Here is a 15775-nt window from a genome sequence, read left to right as displayed (position 1 = left end):
TTAAAGTAATAAACATATTTGAATTAACGAGTGCAAATAAAAGTAAATTTATCAATTAAATTGTAGATTCAATTCACTCCTTCTTTGTATCCATACAAAATAGTGATAATTCAATGAAAATGATTCAATTTTATTCATAAAAGTATGCAATCATTTCATCAATGTTTTGTTATGACGTTGTCACGTTAAACTATCGTCCGTAAACCGACTTTACAGACAACCAATTTTATTATTTGACATGGCATAGGACTTAGCTTTGACTACATACTTGTGAACTGGTATGATTATCATGATAGTTGTAGTCGCTCGCCATAAATAACAAGTTATTTCCTCGCGGTGCTTGCAGACTAGAGCCTGATAAGTAAACATGTGGACGCAACAAGGAATATACATTATTTATGCTTTGAGATGCCAAATTATGGGATAAATAGTTAAAAATTTAATCATAGCAAAAATATGCCACAATCCAAGATGGCGGGGCCTAATTCTCCTTAATAGTTGAAGTAAAAATGAAAACTACCCCTCAAATCCCCATTCCCATACGGATAGAAAACGATTTTTTTTTGTGTTTTAATAAAGTTATAAAGTTTAATTACTTGCATATAACATTTTTTTTTCAACAAAGTTGTTGGGTGGGTATCGATCACATGGATCTTATCGCATGAGTGACTGGCATTTGGTGTGTTCTAACTCCTCCGTCCTGCTCTTTCATGTTATATTGGATATTTTTTTAGATATTGTATCCAAGACCTTAAGACTGTTTCATATATAATTACTCAATTTAATTAACTCTGTACTGCCTGGTATCAAACCGCGGACAGGAATCAATCAAACTTATCAATAATTTAATTGCTAAGTTTTTGATGAGTATTGGAATTTTTTTTCCGAATTTCTAGCTAAAACATAACGAATTTCCAAGATGGTGCCTAGTAGCCCCGACAAAGATTTCACTCAGGCGGAGTTCGCCGCAACGGGACTCCCTGCGCAGAACTTGCGGTTCCCGTTCAAACAGGCGGAACCAGACCACCCATTAATAAACTAGTCGCAGAACTCCTCCCTAAAGACCGTAAATCCAGAGAGGATTTACGACCTGAAGACCTTCGGTGGTCTCGGTATTCGAGTCGAAGACTACCGACACCCCAGAGGTTTGGCCACCCTGCAAAAAGGCTGCGGAACATCCCTCGTGTGTCGCTGTTGCAGCCGGGGGCTTGTCCCCTGGGAAGGGACAGAACCAAAGCAAAGTGCGCGCGATGCGAAGGCTCCAACCACAGAGGCTGCGCGGCCTGCAAGAGGGAGAACTGGCGTCACCTCCCGCAGCAAGAGCGCAAGGAGAGAGGCTCAGACTTGTTGCTTAGTCAGGCAATACCGCCGCAGGGTAAGCTGCAACTGTACTGTCATCACAGCCACATGCGGGCCTCGAGGTCCGAATGCATGATCCGGGCATCGAACCGCGGGCCCGCGCAGAGTTCCAGGCCGCGGATTGCCGCCCAACTACCTCTAGTTGTGAAAATAGATATTGGGTTTTAATGGTGATGCAGATAACGGATGTTTGGTGACCCAGAGGTGTTGTGAGTTGGGTGGTTTTGCGGGGTTGCAGTAAGGACTCGAACCCCTGCTGTGCTGCGGGCGATTTCAGGAGCACGGTGGGAGAATGTGTGTTAGTGTGATTTGGATTCGGTGGTTCGTATCCCAGGTGAGAAAGTTTCAGCGGGCTGCATGCCCTGCGCTCTCTATTTCGGGTGGAAAAGCCAGCCGCCCCCCGCAGATAGCATGTCCGTCGGGCTACCGATCCCAGACGCCGAGACAGACGTGGCGTGCCACGAGCTACCCCACCCCACAGCAGTGACAGAGCCTCAGCCAGTCTGCAGTACACTGGGTGACAGGAGAACCCTGTCATGGCCCCAGAGACCCCGGAAGAAACATCATCCGGGGAACACAAAAACAATAAAGCCCGAGGGGCAAGGACAGGTGAAGGAACAGCCAGCCGACAACAAGGCCCCAGTCACCACCACCACCTTCCCCCTCCCCAGGAATTCCAAGGAAGTCGCTCACGATGAACAAGAGGCCAGCCAGATGCAGACTGAGTCACCGCCAGCAGTGCTGCCAACTGCTTCAACCGCAGCCAATTCGCCGCGGAGAAGACCAGCGATGGGCCCCGGGCGATTTTCCTGAAGCCCGTGGACCGATCGAATGTTTTCACCCAGGACCCTAACCTGGCACAGACCCTGGAACCTGTTTGCGAGTGTGTACATATGTATTAATAGAATACAAGTGCCGAACGAACAATTTGGTTTTTTCTCAGTGCTCATTCAACAACGCATCAATTTATCCGCATGACAGAACAGACAGTAACTGCGTTTGCTCGGAACAGCTAGATAATCTTGCAGCGGTTTTCGGACATAGTAAAAAGCCTTTGAGAGAGTATTTCAAGACGGCTTGGTTTATAATTTATGTCAAACTCGCTTCCCCGACTGTCGTGTAAAAATTACTGGCCTCGTATTTAGACAATCGATCGTTTGGTGTCACGACAGAAGGAGCGCAAACTGATTTAAAAATAATTAAAGCAGGAGTCCCAAAGGGCAGCATTTTAGGGCCAATTCTCTCAATTGGTTGTTGAAGAGAGGGATTGTTGGAAGGGGGGAGGCTCGTAGCAACACGAAAGTCGCGATATGTCCACATTCCAATTCATCGACATGGAAGTCCATCCAGCATTCACCCTCACGAGGCTTTCATGGGCCGCGCCTACCTCGGCACACATACGGCGAGACGAACTTCACAAGAGTGAAGAATTTTTTTTTAGAACTACTAAAGATAGATCACGAAAAGCATTTAAGAAAGTGTTGTGTTTGGAATGGTTGTTCCGCTTCCGTATTTAATTTTTCAAACTGTAGTATTTTTTTTTTTTTTTAGTTTTTTTGAAGAGTGAACATGGCTTAAAATGAGTGTTTTCAGAATAGTATTTAGGTATGAATCTCCCGGTAGTAAGTGTTGAAAGCACTAAGGTGTCTGAAATTACACCGTTATCTTTTTTCTCCGGCACGTAATACTATGGTCACCGCTTGCATCTCCTTGTATCTCATAGTTGCCCTATCCAAGACGCAAAGGCTGCGTTCGGAGGCGATGCCACAGTAGAAACGCCGAGTAACAGGCGATTTGCCTAAAGGCGTTTTGCCTAACTCCTATTTGGCCAACGGCGATTTTCCTAACGGCGATTTGCCTAACCCCGATATGCCTAACGGCGTTTTGCCTAACGGCGTTTTACCTAAACGGCGTTTTGCCTAATATTAGGCAAAACGCCTTTAGGCAAAACGACACACGCCCGAAACGCCAGCAAGCGCTGCGCTGGTCGCTCCGCATCGCCGACGCAAGAGCCACACCCTCTCCGAGCGGGGCCCTTTGGCGCTACTGGATGAGATAAGGTTGGGAGCCGTCCGAATGGGGCTGACGTCACGTGCGCCTCCGGGTATTCGCCTTACAACCAGGGTCCTCGTCGCCGTCTGCATCAGTGTCCCAACGTGCCGACAAGCACGGCGCTGCGTTTTTAAGTTACCTTTGCGAGTCGCGAACGCACGACGCATTTACGCACCCAATCGGAGCAATCATCCCGATTTCCCAGGCTGCACTTCCTTGTCCGTCGACGGGAAGATCGACCACCGCATCCAACCCGAACATACCAGAAGCTCGCCGCTCGCACTTGATGTTTCGCCGCCGGAATTTAAAAAAAATAAATGGTTGTCTCTTAAGTCGGTTTACAGACGATAGTTTAACGTGACAACGTCATAACAAAACATTGATGAAATGATTGCATACTTTTATGAATAAAATTGAATTATCACTATTTTGTATGGATAAAAAGAAGGAGTGTAATGAAATCTACAATTTAATTGAATAATTTACTTTTATTTGCACTCATTAATTCAAATATGTTTATTACTTTAACGAAGAGATTATTTTAAGTATAACTTTTGTACAAGTTTGCTATTAAACTTCTTCCAATATGTGTTATTCTGTTAAGGATAGGACGATGATAGGAAAAGTAGGAAACGAATGGGAGTGTTTCAAGTTTAATTTGCCTCGAAAAAGTCAAATCGATGGTTGTTCCAATCAAGTGGAAGAGAGATGGATGTGGCGCAAGCGTACAATGAGCGTAACGGGACACAGCGTAACGGGACAATGAGTCATCCTTTTTCGTGCGTGCGTGCGTTCATCGATTTATTAGACGTTGTCACGTCAAAAGTCAATCAATGTAAGCGTGTCTTTCAGTACTCGCCAGTGATGTGTAACATGTAACCTCGGTAACGAGCAAATTCGTGTGTTCTCTTGTTGTAAATACACCTATAATAAGAAACTCGGACACGAAATTAAACGGAGAATCATTAAAAATAATGCCGAACGTGATGAATGTACGTAAATTTGTGTTTTCAACTACATTTCTAGACGCGAATCACACGGGGAGGTTCTACAGTAAGAAATGAGCCAATAGGAAAGCATATATGGATGGGTACAGTATAGCATCAGACTGTGATTTTTATCCTGGCAGCAAATGTATCCGCGATATTTCCGGGCCTCTAATCATTAGGACCAGAAACATTCGCGAGTTCAACGACCTCTAGGATGGACTCCACAAATACTCTGAGCATATTCAGGCAGATGTCACTAGTTCATTGGCTGCTGTCGTGTTAGACGTCTCAACTGGGTAATTTGTGATCCGATACTTCTTTGGTCGAAGATTTCTCACAGGCTCAGAGTCCTCCAGATTAAATGTGAGCCAGTATCAGAAGCAGCATAAATGTGTTTGTGGTTGAATTTTTGCTTATCACAAAATAATTTCGCGAATTTTTCCCGTCTCTACAAATTATTTATATAAAATTGTGGGTAGGGGCAGGTATTTTTTCGGGAAAAATATCCAACGCTCATTATACAAAAAAATAATCCCTCGCCAGCGGTTTCTTCCTTGTAACTGGCGGCCGTCCACAAAAGAAGCCATTGCCATTTTTGGCCAGGCCATTCAGGACATGTTTGCTTCCGACTAAGATCAGTGGGCTGACAGTAGATAAGTAAACCTGTTTCTAAAGTATATAAATATATAAGTAGTAAGTATGCCATTTGTTTTAGTCCATACAATGTATCTTGGAAAATTTTATAACAGGTGCGTGTACAATATATATAGACATACATATATACTTACATACATGTTAATCTTACTAACTAACTGTAAAAAATATCTGAAAATTATTATATTTCAAAGCTGTGTACGTATTATTTTCTCGTAAATGTGTACTTCTTGTAAATTTATAACTGTAGATTTTGGCATGTTTTGGATATGTAAACTGTAAATATTTAAATAACGCGTTTCGTAGCCTTTTGGTATTCAACCAAAATCAAGGCTCAACGGAATGTATAAATAAATAACTGAGCACACAGCTGATCTGGAAATCTTTTCCCTAAAATTACACGGCCCCTAGCAACGATGAATGTACAGATTTGCGGAAATACCCCTACTGCGGTGTTTTATTTTTCCTAACCTAAGTTAAAACTAAGTGTGTAAGGGAGGGGTCTAGGTATTGAAGACTCTAAGTGCGTCTCAGGGCAAGCCTTATACGCTCTAAACATGCGGGTTTTTAACCATGCAGAAAAGGTCACGTGCATCATGTGCTAGGAGGGGATTGGCCAGCCATGGCAGACGTTTTCGCCATGACTAACTCCCCTCACTCTTAATTCTAGACTAAAACCTCAATAGACAGAGGGAAAACCCTGGGCACATACATGCGGGATGCAAAGGTCATGCATTATTACAAGCAGGTGGATTACAGGAATATAAGGATGGTCCTGGAAGAAGAGTGGGGCGTGGTAGAAGTTCTACTATGCAAGGGGTGGGGCACTTGGACTTTTAGTCCGCATTGGTTTGGTCAGGTCTGGTCTTTTGGGGGCGGCTTATGCCGTTTCCCGTCGTGCTGCCAGTTAGCACTCATTGTGGCTGTGTGATATGATCGTGTAAGTGGGGCGGTCGCGAGCTGTGGCGTCGGACTAGACTCCAGAGTGGTGACAGAGCTTCAGGTCGACCTGTCGCCAGTAATAGGCTGTCGGTCAGTTAGAGAAATTGCCACACTGCGGTGTTGTCCGACCAGAGCGACAGGTTCGAGGGGTCGACGGGTTGGAGGGCGGAGACTTTGGGGCGTCTAGGCCGGGGTCACAGATCCCGGCGGCGGCTGCGGCGGCGGCGGGGGAGGCGCTCATCTAATTATATATTCACCCTGAACCGCCTCCGCGCTGGACACACACACACACAGACACACTGGCCGGCATAATGTTCAAGGTCACCTCTTCTCCCCCCGCCGCCACCGCCGTCTGGCCTGGGCTGGGACCCTCGTCCGGCTACCACTCCCGCGCTTTCTCCCTTCCCCCCACCTCCTCCACTTATTCCTTACCTCCTCCTCCACCTCGTCCGCCGACACCCACCTCCTTTGTTCCGCCAGGCGGGAACGTATACGTAAAGTAAGAGGGGGAAAAAAAAAGGGATGAAGAAGGCGAGACGAACTAAACGGTGCAGCAATGCGCGCCCTCCCACTCTCTCTCTCTTTCTCTCTGTGGAGATCCTCCCCCCCTCCACCAACACGCTCTTCCCATCATTGTCTTATCGACTGTTTCACTCCCCTCTCTGGGCAATCCTTCAGTCTTCTCGTCCTGTGGACTGCTCTCCAGGATGCGAGGAGGTGAGGAGGGGAAAAAATACCTTCTGTCAGCGCCAAACCGGAACGCTGGTAGTTAGGATGCGCAGCGTTTGAGCTTTTCCTAATACCATTGTGCTCACGGTCTACTCAGTTATGTTTGTTTAAATTTTTAAACTCATGTGTTTAAAAATTTATCTCATTAAAAGTTGTGTGAGTCGAAGAAATTACGAGTGATACCAAGATGTTTCATGCTTGAAAATTATTATGAAACACGCGTTTCAGCGATTTTCACTCTTCAAAGAATGCAATTCGGAAACGAAATCCGGAAACAGTATTACTCACCGAATTATTAAATGCATTTCGTAAACAGACACCTTTCTGATATATTTAGATTTCAAATTGCGTGTTTTTTTATTTTTATTTTTATTATTTATCTCTGCACGCAGTATGTGTGCCCAGGCAAGCGGGGGCACTGCAGAAAATGACAAATAGATAGCCATATGAGTTCACCGGTTCATTAGTCCGCGGACCAGGATCCATCCAACCGCGGATTCATGAGCTGTGTCTGCACTTAAGAAAGGACACGTAAGTCATTTTTATATATTTTACATATAAATAATAAGAAAAAAATCTGGTTATCACAGCCGGGCGAGATTGGTAGGCTCATCACTTCTACTCTGGACTAACTTGGCTGCAGCGCATGAGATAATGGAGGGAGGGGGGGGGAGACCCTGGAAGCGAGGCAGCAGCCTTGGCAACTTTATTTTTCTCTTCTCGCGAGCACACAATGACGCTACTATCCTTGCACACACACACACACACACACACATACACACACACTCGCACAACCTACCAGGGTTGCATTTCCCTCGGGCCACATCGCTTGCGCGGTGTTTTCTGCACGGTGAGTAACATTTTAGCTCTCGGCACCCGGCGCTTGCTGGGAGTGAGTTTTTTTTTAACGGAACGCGAAGTAGCGTGGAACGGAAATGTGTGACAGCGGTGCTGCCATCCGTGGCGGATAGCACGAACTAAAGTTCACAAAGCCAAAGGGAAGCGTAAACGCTTTAGCTGTTTAGTGAATTTTAACAAGATGGGAAAAATTTTAATAACGTTCCTTGTCGAAAAATTAGTTTCAAAGCATTAGTATTTTTACAAGTATTTTTTTTTTTCGCTTTTAATTGGGGCCGTTTCATTATGTAGTATGAAATTTCGGTCTGAAATTCAAATGATTCAATAGACGACGTAGATTCTTCGGCAGCGATTTAGAGCGGCGGGTGCAGAAACTAAAGTGTGATTCCCATCAAGAAATGTAGTTGAAAACACAATTTGCGTATTATATTTAATACCCTCGGCATTATTTCAAAGGAATTCTACCTTAAACTTCGTGTTAGAGTTTCGTATCTTCATGCCTTGCAACACGTCAATTAAATATTGTTTATTGGGATATAAAATGTCAAGCAGCTGTACAAGTGAACCGGATCAGCAGTTTAAAACTTTTTTTTTTTTAAATGTCGAATGTGTTCTTGAGAAAATGAAGGGGGAAAAAAATAACTTGGTGTGTGAGACCCCACCTTAAGAGAGAACATACCTCGCCAATTTCGATTTGATTATATATATGACTAATTAATTATCCCAATAATTTGCAAAAAAATAATTAACAAATAATATATAATAATCTTTCCATCCTGTAGTATTAGCGAAAAAGGCTCCAGCTGTAAACACAGAGAGAAAAATCGCTGTTTATTTCACGAGAACGGCTTCATTTGGCGAAACCACGATTTTCTGATTTGACTAAAGAGCTAGTTCCCGTGGTTTGCCGAGCATTCGGATAACTCCCATATCTGTAACGATAAATCTAATAGAGGTTCAATATGGCCGAGTTTCATTAGCGATTGATGAAACAGAAAATATTCGAACAGCTACGCCAACCCCGTGCAGCGCCGCGCAGGGCCTAAAGCTGTCAGCCAAGGACCATGCATCTGAAAGGGTCGTTACCACAACGCCGAAATACCATAACGCCGAATGTCAAAATTGACCACAACGCCGACAGCTAGAAAACTCCCGTGTACCACAACGCCGAATGTCAAAATTGACCACAACGACGACAGCTAGAAAACTGCTGTATACCACAGCGCCGAAATAACTGAATGAATTTGTGTGTGTTTCTTAAATGTAGATACCGTAACGCCGAAATACGACAATCAAACCTAACCTTGCCTAACCTAACCTAACCTAGCGTAATATAACCTAACCTAATTTAACCTAGCCTATCCTAGCCTAGCCTACCCTAGTCTAACCTAACCTTGTCTAACCTAACCTAACCTTTGTGGCAGTCCTGCAATGACATCAATCAAACCTAACCTTACCTAACCTAACCTAGCGTAATATAACCTAACCTAACTTAACCTAGCCTATCCTAGCCTAGCCTAACCTAACCTAACCTAGTCTAACCTAGTCTAACCTAACCTAACCTTTGTGGATGTCCTGCAATGACATTTTTCGTCGTTAGTGTATTTCGGCGTTGTGGAAGACTCATCATGGACTAAATATGCCTGATTTCAATTTCTTCATTTACTATAGAATTATAGAAGCGATCAGGTGGTAACACATCACCGTAAAAAACACATTTGACAAAAAAATATTACTAAATAGTAAGACATGTTTTTTACTATTATCTATTATTTTACTTCATGCATATGATTCCCTCATAAACATGTCAATCATTATTTGATTATAAGTATAAATGCTCAGTGCGAGTCGATCAAAGAACTGTGTAGCTACAGCTACAGTAGCGCTATCTGTAGAGTCGGTTTGAAACACTGCTCGGGTACCTATCGGGCTCAGGGTGTCCACAGTTAGTACTTACTTTCCTACTATATCTAGTACTTTTATAATTTTTTTTAGTGGTCTAGTACATTTACGCTCAGATCTAGTACTTTTTTTTCTTTAATATAATAATATTACAGTAACTCCAATAGGTTTTATTATTAAGCGTAATTATTTTTTTTAAAAACTATGGAATGTATGTGTGTGTGTGGTGTGTGATATTTAAGTTAGAGCATTGCAATGGCATAATAACTTCCTAAATTGTTAAAACCATAACAAATTATAATTTAGTACATTTTTCTCGCCAAAATTGGTACGAAATATTTATTCCTTGTGGACTACCCTGATCGGGCTATTTCAGTTGCCAGCCGCCGGCTGTCATGTTCTGGTCTGCGGGGCGAAGCGATCAGGCGAGGCCCCCGCTGTCGGCCGCCGGTCGCCCGACATATGGCCGTTGTTTTCCGGGAGGGTTGGGTTTGCGGAGGGGGAAGGGAGGTTTCCGAAAGTTCGCCGGTGTGACAAGCGCCCATCAGCCGCGCCCAGGCAACGCGAGCGCAATGCAGTGTTACCAAATATTATTTGTAAACTTTTTTTCCTTTAACAGCTTTTCAGTATTAACTACGCACATTAATGAGCAGAATAAAAAGAAATAAAGTCCAATAGTTGAAAATTCGATTATATTTTCCATGGTCTGAAGAAAAAAAAACATGCTTTTATAAAAAAAAATTCAAAATTTAAAATTATGGTTCAATTTTTGTAAGCATGACAATAAATATCAATATTTTTTTCTTAAAAAAAAAACGTATTTCATTTGCGCAAAAAAATTTCTTTAGCAATGTTGCACGACTGTATTAATTTTTTTTTTTTTTTTTTTGTAGTTTACTCGAAGTATTTCTTGGCAAGCGGTTTCCAAAAGAATCTTCTGTAAAGGTAGAAAAAAAAAATCTGCGCAAGCGCACCAGGGATTTGGTACACGCCGCGCACATTCAGATGCAAACATTTTCGCTCATATTGTTTGCCTATCAAAGGGTTACTTGAATACTTGAAGAGGTTATTTACAAATAGACGCAGCTGCGGGTATGTTGCTGTCAACAACGAGATAAAACTGTACTTGCCATAATATTGTTTGGCGTCTGAGACCTTGATAAGAAATATGCTCTTCACTTCCTGTCTACTTCAGGATGCATAGACCACTATATTCGCCTCTATCATTACAAAATCCCCAGATTTCATTAACTGGACTCAAAGTTTTTTTTTCCCAATAACCCCACGACACATTCAGTTTGGGTTGTATGTCACAGCCCTGGTTATGAAAACATCAAATACAGAGAGATTCAAGGGGAGAAAAAAAATTATTTCCTTCTCTTTACGCATCATGAAACAACACTCGTCAGGAATGGTGCGATGTCCACTCCGTCAGTTGCCAAATGGCCCAGCGAAGGTGCGCGTAAAGTGGCGATAAATAGCGTAATATGGCAACCCTGTAAACTCCTTTGTGCGCGTCCCTGCATTCGCGTAACTCCCCCCCCCCCTTCCACCCTTCTTCACCATTCACCCCGTGTTTCATGTACATGCCCTATTTATTTACCCCTTTTGCTTTTCATCGCCACCCCCTTTGTCACTAGACTACCCCCCCCCCCCCTAATGCCCCCCCCCCCACTCCTGTCCCCACTTCTCTCATGTTCAGGAGACCAACCAAACAACTAGAGAGTGCTTTGTCCAACACATTACCGCCACACAGCCGCTGAACGTGTAGTGGAGAAAATACGCTCTATACGTGCTAATGCGTCACCGGGCGAAAGTTATATAGTCTATCGCACAAACGAGTGCACTTTTTTTTTTTTTTATCAGATACACGGTATGCATTCAATCTGTCATTTTACACTAGTTATCCCATCAGATCGTGTAGAAGTCCAGAATTTAAACAATTACGTTACTTAAAAATATTGGAGATCTTTTATTTTACTTTTTGTTTGGGGTAGGACTATACGCGAGTCAACTACAGTTTATGAGTAGAGACATTATTCGTGCAATATATAAATGTGAGATCACGCTATGTTTCAACATGTAATCATGTTTTGAGTTCATAACGACGACTTTTATTTTAGAGCAATACCACAACTCCAAGGCTTCACATTTTTACTTGGCCTGTTTGTACGTTTATAATTCACGCCCAAAATTTAGTCTTTTATAATTTATTGACAATTATAACAGAGTTAAGAATTAAATAATTACATGCAGCCTATGTGCTTATTTAGTTTACACGCTACTTCTGTAGCAAATGTTAACAAAATCGGTTCAGTAGCGGAGACGAAACTGAGAAACACCCATCCAAATTTTCATATTTATACATTAGTAAGAAGTATTTTTTCCCCCGAAGAACTAGGATAGCAAACCATTTAACAGTTTTTCTAAGAAATTATGGAAAAAATATTCTGTTATCATACTAAAAATGTTAGTAAAGTTACTTGCCAGGAAAGTGTAGTGGTTCGTATTACACTTTAGAGTGGCGCACTTCACAGCATCAAACCAATGTCCTACAGCAAGTGTGTTGAGCGGTTAAATAATGAGGGATGGCTACAAAATTGTCAAAAATCTATTCGACAACTTGTATTTGTATAGTATTTGTGTAAAAAAAAAAAACTAAAATACCGATTTCTTTCCAACATTTATGCCATTCTGGTTTTTAATAGGCCTCTAGTACAAAAAATTTGCACGTGAAAAGTTTTATTTACTGCTTGAAATATTACAATAAAGTGTAATCTTGTTTAATTTAAATTCATTTAGAAGTCAAGTAGTCATTTTCTGGCAGTGTGGTAGGCCAATACTGAAGCTTGGTATGCTGGTTCGCTGTTATTAGTCACTACCGCTCGTAAACAAATCCCGACCATAACAGAATAATTATCTGCCTAAACTTTGACAAGTAAATACCCTTTTAAGTTAATAGTTTGCTGAGAAAAAAGTTCAATGTCTTAAATTTTTACCAAAAGCAATACGACTTAAATCCGTCATGTAAAATGTTGACAGTAGCCTATAAATAAACACATGGGGGCTAATCAAATAAATTTTTTGGTTAATAAAACTTGGAAAGAATTATGGTTGCAATACATTTTAACGTATATATGAATCCTATTCTAACAATTTCACATTACCTATAACATAATCTATGCATAACATCATGAAATTCACCCATGCTGATGTTGATTTTTACGTGTGTGGAAACTATCCAGAAAATGGATTAATTGTGGGTTAGCTTGCATACCTCTAGTAATGTTATATACTTATAAAATTATCTGCTTCTTAGGTTACCGATGCGTCATTATCTATCGAGGCTCAGTGTTTATTCACTTAAATTATTCCTTTAACAGTGTGTTTCAGTTTCTGCAGTGACTGTTTCTACCACAATGAATGTTTTCCTTTATGCAGTGCTTATTTTTTTTGGTCCCACGCACACTGTGCCTGAAAAAAAAAACCGTCAGCGGAACAGAAATTGGCCAGTACCTACTATTTAGCAAGAATCTGCATAGCCATATTAATGACAACCTGCTCGGAAGAACGGAGAAAGTTCTGTGCACAAAATGTTAGGTGGGATAAAACATTAAAAAATCTTTACAAATTCTTTAGAACAACATCAGAGATAATCAGTCATCAGCTTACTAACTGCTGGAAACGGGTTACTGACAAAACACTAATTCTCCCCGGCGGGGAATCGAACCCCGGTCTCCCGCGTGACAGGCGGGGATACTGACCACTATACTACCGAGGATATGTGAAACATCCTGGCAAGATAATATAATAACAGTAACTGTGAATTACCGACGAGATGACTATACCGCCGAGGAACTAGATTTATTGACAACAAGATTACTGCGTATACTACCGAGGAACTGTGAGAATTACTACCGATGAACTGTATATATCGACACCAAGATGACTATACTACCGAGGAACTGGATGTATAGACACCAAGATGACTATACTACCGATGAACTGGATTTATCGACACCAAGATGACTATAGGCCTACTACCGAGGAACTGGATGTATCGACACCAAGATGACTATACTACCGAGGAACTGGATGTATCGACACCAAGATGACTATACTTCCGAGGAATCGTGTGAGTGAGTTACCAAAAAGATTACTATACTACCAAGGAACTGTTTGTATTGCCAATAAGATGCCTTATACTACCGAGGGAAACTGGGTGATTTTTGGCAACACAATGACTTTACCACCGGGGAACCATATCCGAATTTATCTATAGCTCTCTTGCATTTAACATTATGTAAACCAATTTTGGCACAGAATATTGACTAAGTTTGACGATAATTGTTCATACTTATGATAATATACGTGATAATTTACATCTCGAAATTTATTTATTTATTTATTATTTTTGAAAAATCTTGCGAGTTAATGAACTGGACTCGAACTCCAAAAGTCCCGGGTTCAAATCCCGGCGCTGACATGTTGGTTTTCTTTTTCAAAGTTTTCCCGGAAATAAATCCGCGTGAAAATGCTGAGAATGTTACTTAACAACAGGCCATGGACCATTTCTGTTTCGATATTCATGGTCTGTACTCTCGGTTACCGTCTCAGATGACTTAGATGTCGAAAAGATGTTGAGCCTAAATTTTAAAAAAATAAACAAGGCAGTCTGACAGTTAACATTTTCATAACTTGTAAATCATGCAGCGTTTTATGTGCTTGACTGACATTAATTTTTTTTAAATTTAATTTAAAAAATTTCTTCTTCTGCATATAAGTGATTACATGGTCAGAATTCTTTAAATTGGTTCTTGTTACCAATATAATATGACTAAATACCCGGAAATTTTACGGATTCATTTGGTGCCACGATGAAATTCACAGTCCTATCTATAGTTTACCCCATATGCTATCCCATTGGCTGATTTCTTACTGCAGAACGTTTCCTTCTTTTCAGTGGGTCATAGTGATTCGGTCTCTCAACTGCTATTTGGTATGTTACTGGCCCACAGTCGTATAATCGTATGCGATGCGGGATAATAAATACACTGAAGATAGATAAAGAAAAAATTATGTCCTTAAAGCGCAAGAGCACCGACTGACAAAATTGAAACACTCCACTTGCATTACGTACCAGGATGGTCCTGAAAGTTTTAAAGGCCGGGTTTATAAACTACGCAAGGAACGCAACTTAGCAACACGTCGTTTATAAAGGACGCAAGTCACAAGAAGTCGCCAAATTAAAATTGGAAAACAGTAGAAAACATAATTCTACCCCGGGCTTGTTTTGATATTTCATATTTTTTTTTTGTAAACGAAAAGGAATTTTCATTAATTTGATTTAAAAGTGTTATTTTATTTTCCTGTGTGAACGCTTAAGTGTAAAAAAATATATGTTTGTATTAAGGAGAAAATCGTGATCTTCTATGATCATGACGTAAACGTCTTTAAAAGTTTTCTGAACACTTCTAGTCAAATATGACCGTCGGTAAACGCAAGCCAAATCCGCAAGAAAACTGGAAGTTGAACAATAGCTCGTTGCATAATTGAGCTTTGAGTAGTTTATAAACCATCTCAAATGTGGTTGCTGGGCATTTTGAGTCTTGCGATCTTGCGATCTTGCGTATAGTTTATAAACAGGGACACCTGTATTTCGCGAATACATTTCGTGTCAAGGTATTTCACAAAATACTGTAGCTTTTCTCCTGTGGTTATTGGCTGAGGTCGGTGAGAGGTGTCGTCCCGCTCTTGACGGGGCCAATGAGAATGTGGTTACCGTACTGCTGCACCCTCACAATTTGCCATGACTCTTAGAAAAAGCTACAGTGTTTTGTGAAATACCTTGACATGAAATGAAATCGCGAAATACAGGTGTCCCTATTTATAAACCAGGTCTAAAACTCAGTGCCCCTCTCCTCCGCATAGTGCGACTTGGCAATAGGTAGAGACCTGCAAAATTCGCGGTTTCGATGGCCTTCAGGATAGACTGCACATACCCCTGTACACTCGGGCAAATAACGCAAGTTCGTTGGCTGCCGACTTGTAAGTCGTCTGAGCTGGTTTGTCTGTGATTCGATCCTTCTTTGGTTGAGGGTTTATAACTGGTCGAGATTCGTCCAGATGAACAGTAAGCCAATAGCAAAATTATCTAAGAGGTATATGTGTTTGAATTTTAGCCTATCACCGAATGAATCCGCGAATTTTGCAGGTCTCTAGCAATAGGTTCTTCAACTCTGCGGGCAAGATCGCTGCGAGATCGACACGTCAGTTGAGCGAGTGGCTCT

The 15775-nt window shown here is 41.6% G+C and overlaps 1 long non-coding RNA gene and 1 other non-coding gene across 3 annotated transcripts in view; both read right to left on the bottom strand.

Annotated features, from left to right (window-relative positions):
• Window positions 1–15775, bottom strand: part of LOC134534453 (uncharacterized) — a 419496-nt gene that overhangs the window by 108576 nt on the left and 295145 nt on the right. The window lies entirely within an intron of this gene.
• On the bottom strand, window positions 13195–13266 carry Trnad-guc (transfer RNA aspartic acid (anticodon GUC)). Its single transcript has one exon. It is a non-coding gene; the product is annotated as a tRNA-Asp (tRNA).

This window comes from Bacillus rossius, chromosome 7 (assembly GCF_032445375.1).
Source record: "Bacillus rossius redtenbacheri isolate Brsri chromosome 7, Brsri_v3, whole genome shotgun sequence".
Classification (NCBI taxonomy): domain Eukaryota; kingdom Metazoa; phylum Arthropoda; class Insecta; order Phasmatodea; family Bacillidae; genus Bacillus; species Bacillus rossius.
The sequence above is the reverse complement of the archived record's forward strand: the minus strand, read 5'-3'. Positions and strand labels throughout refer to the sequence as shown.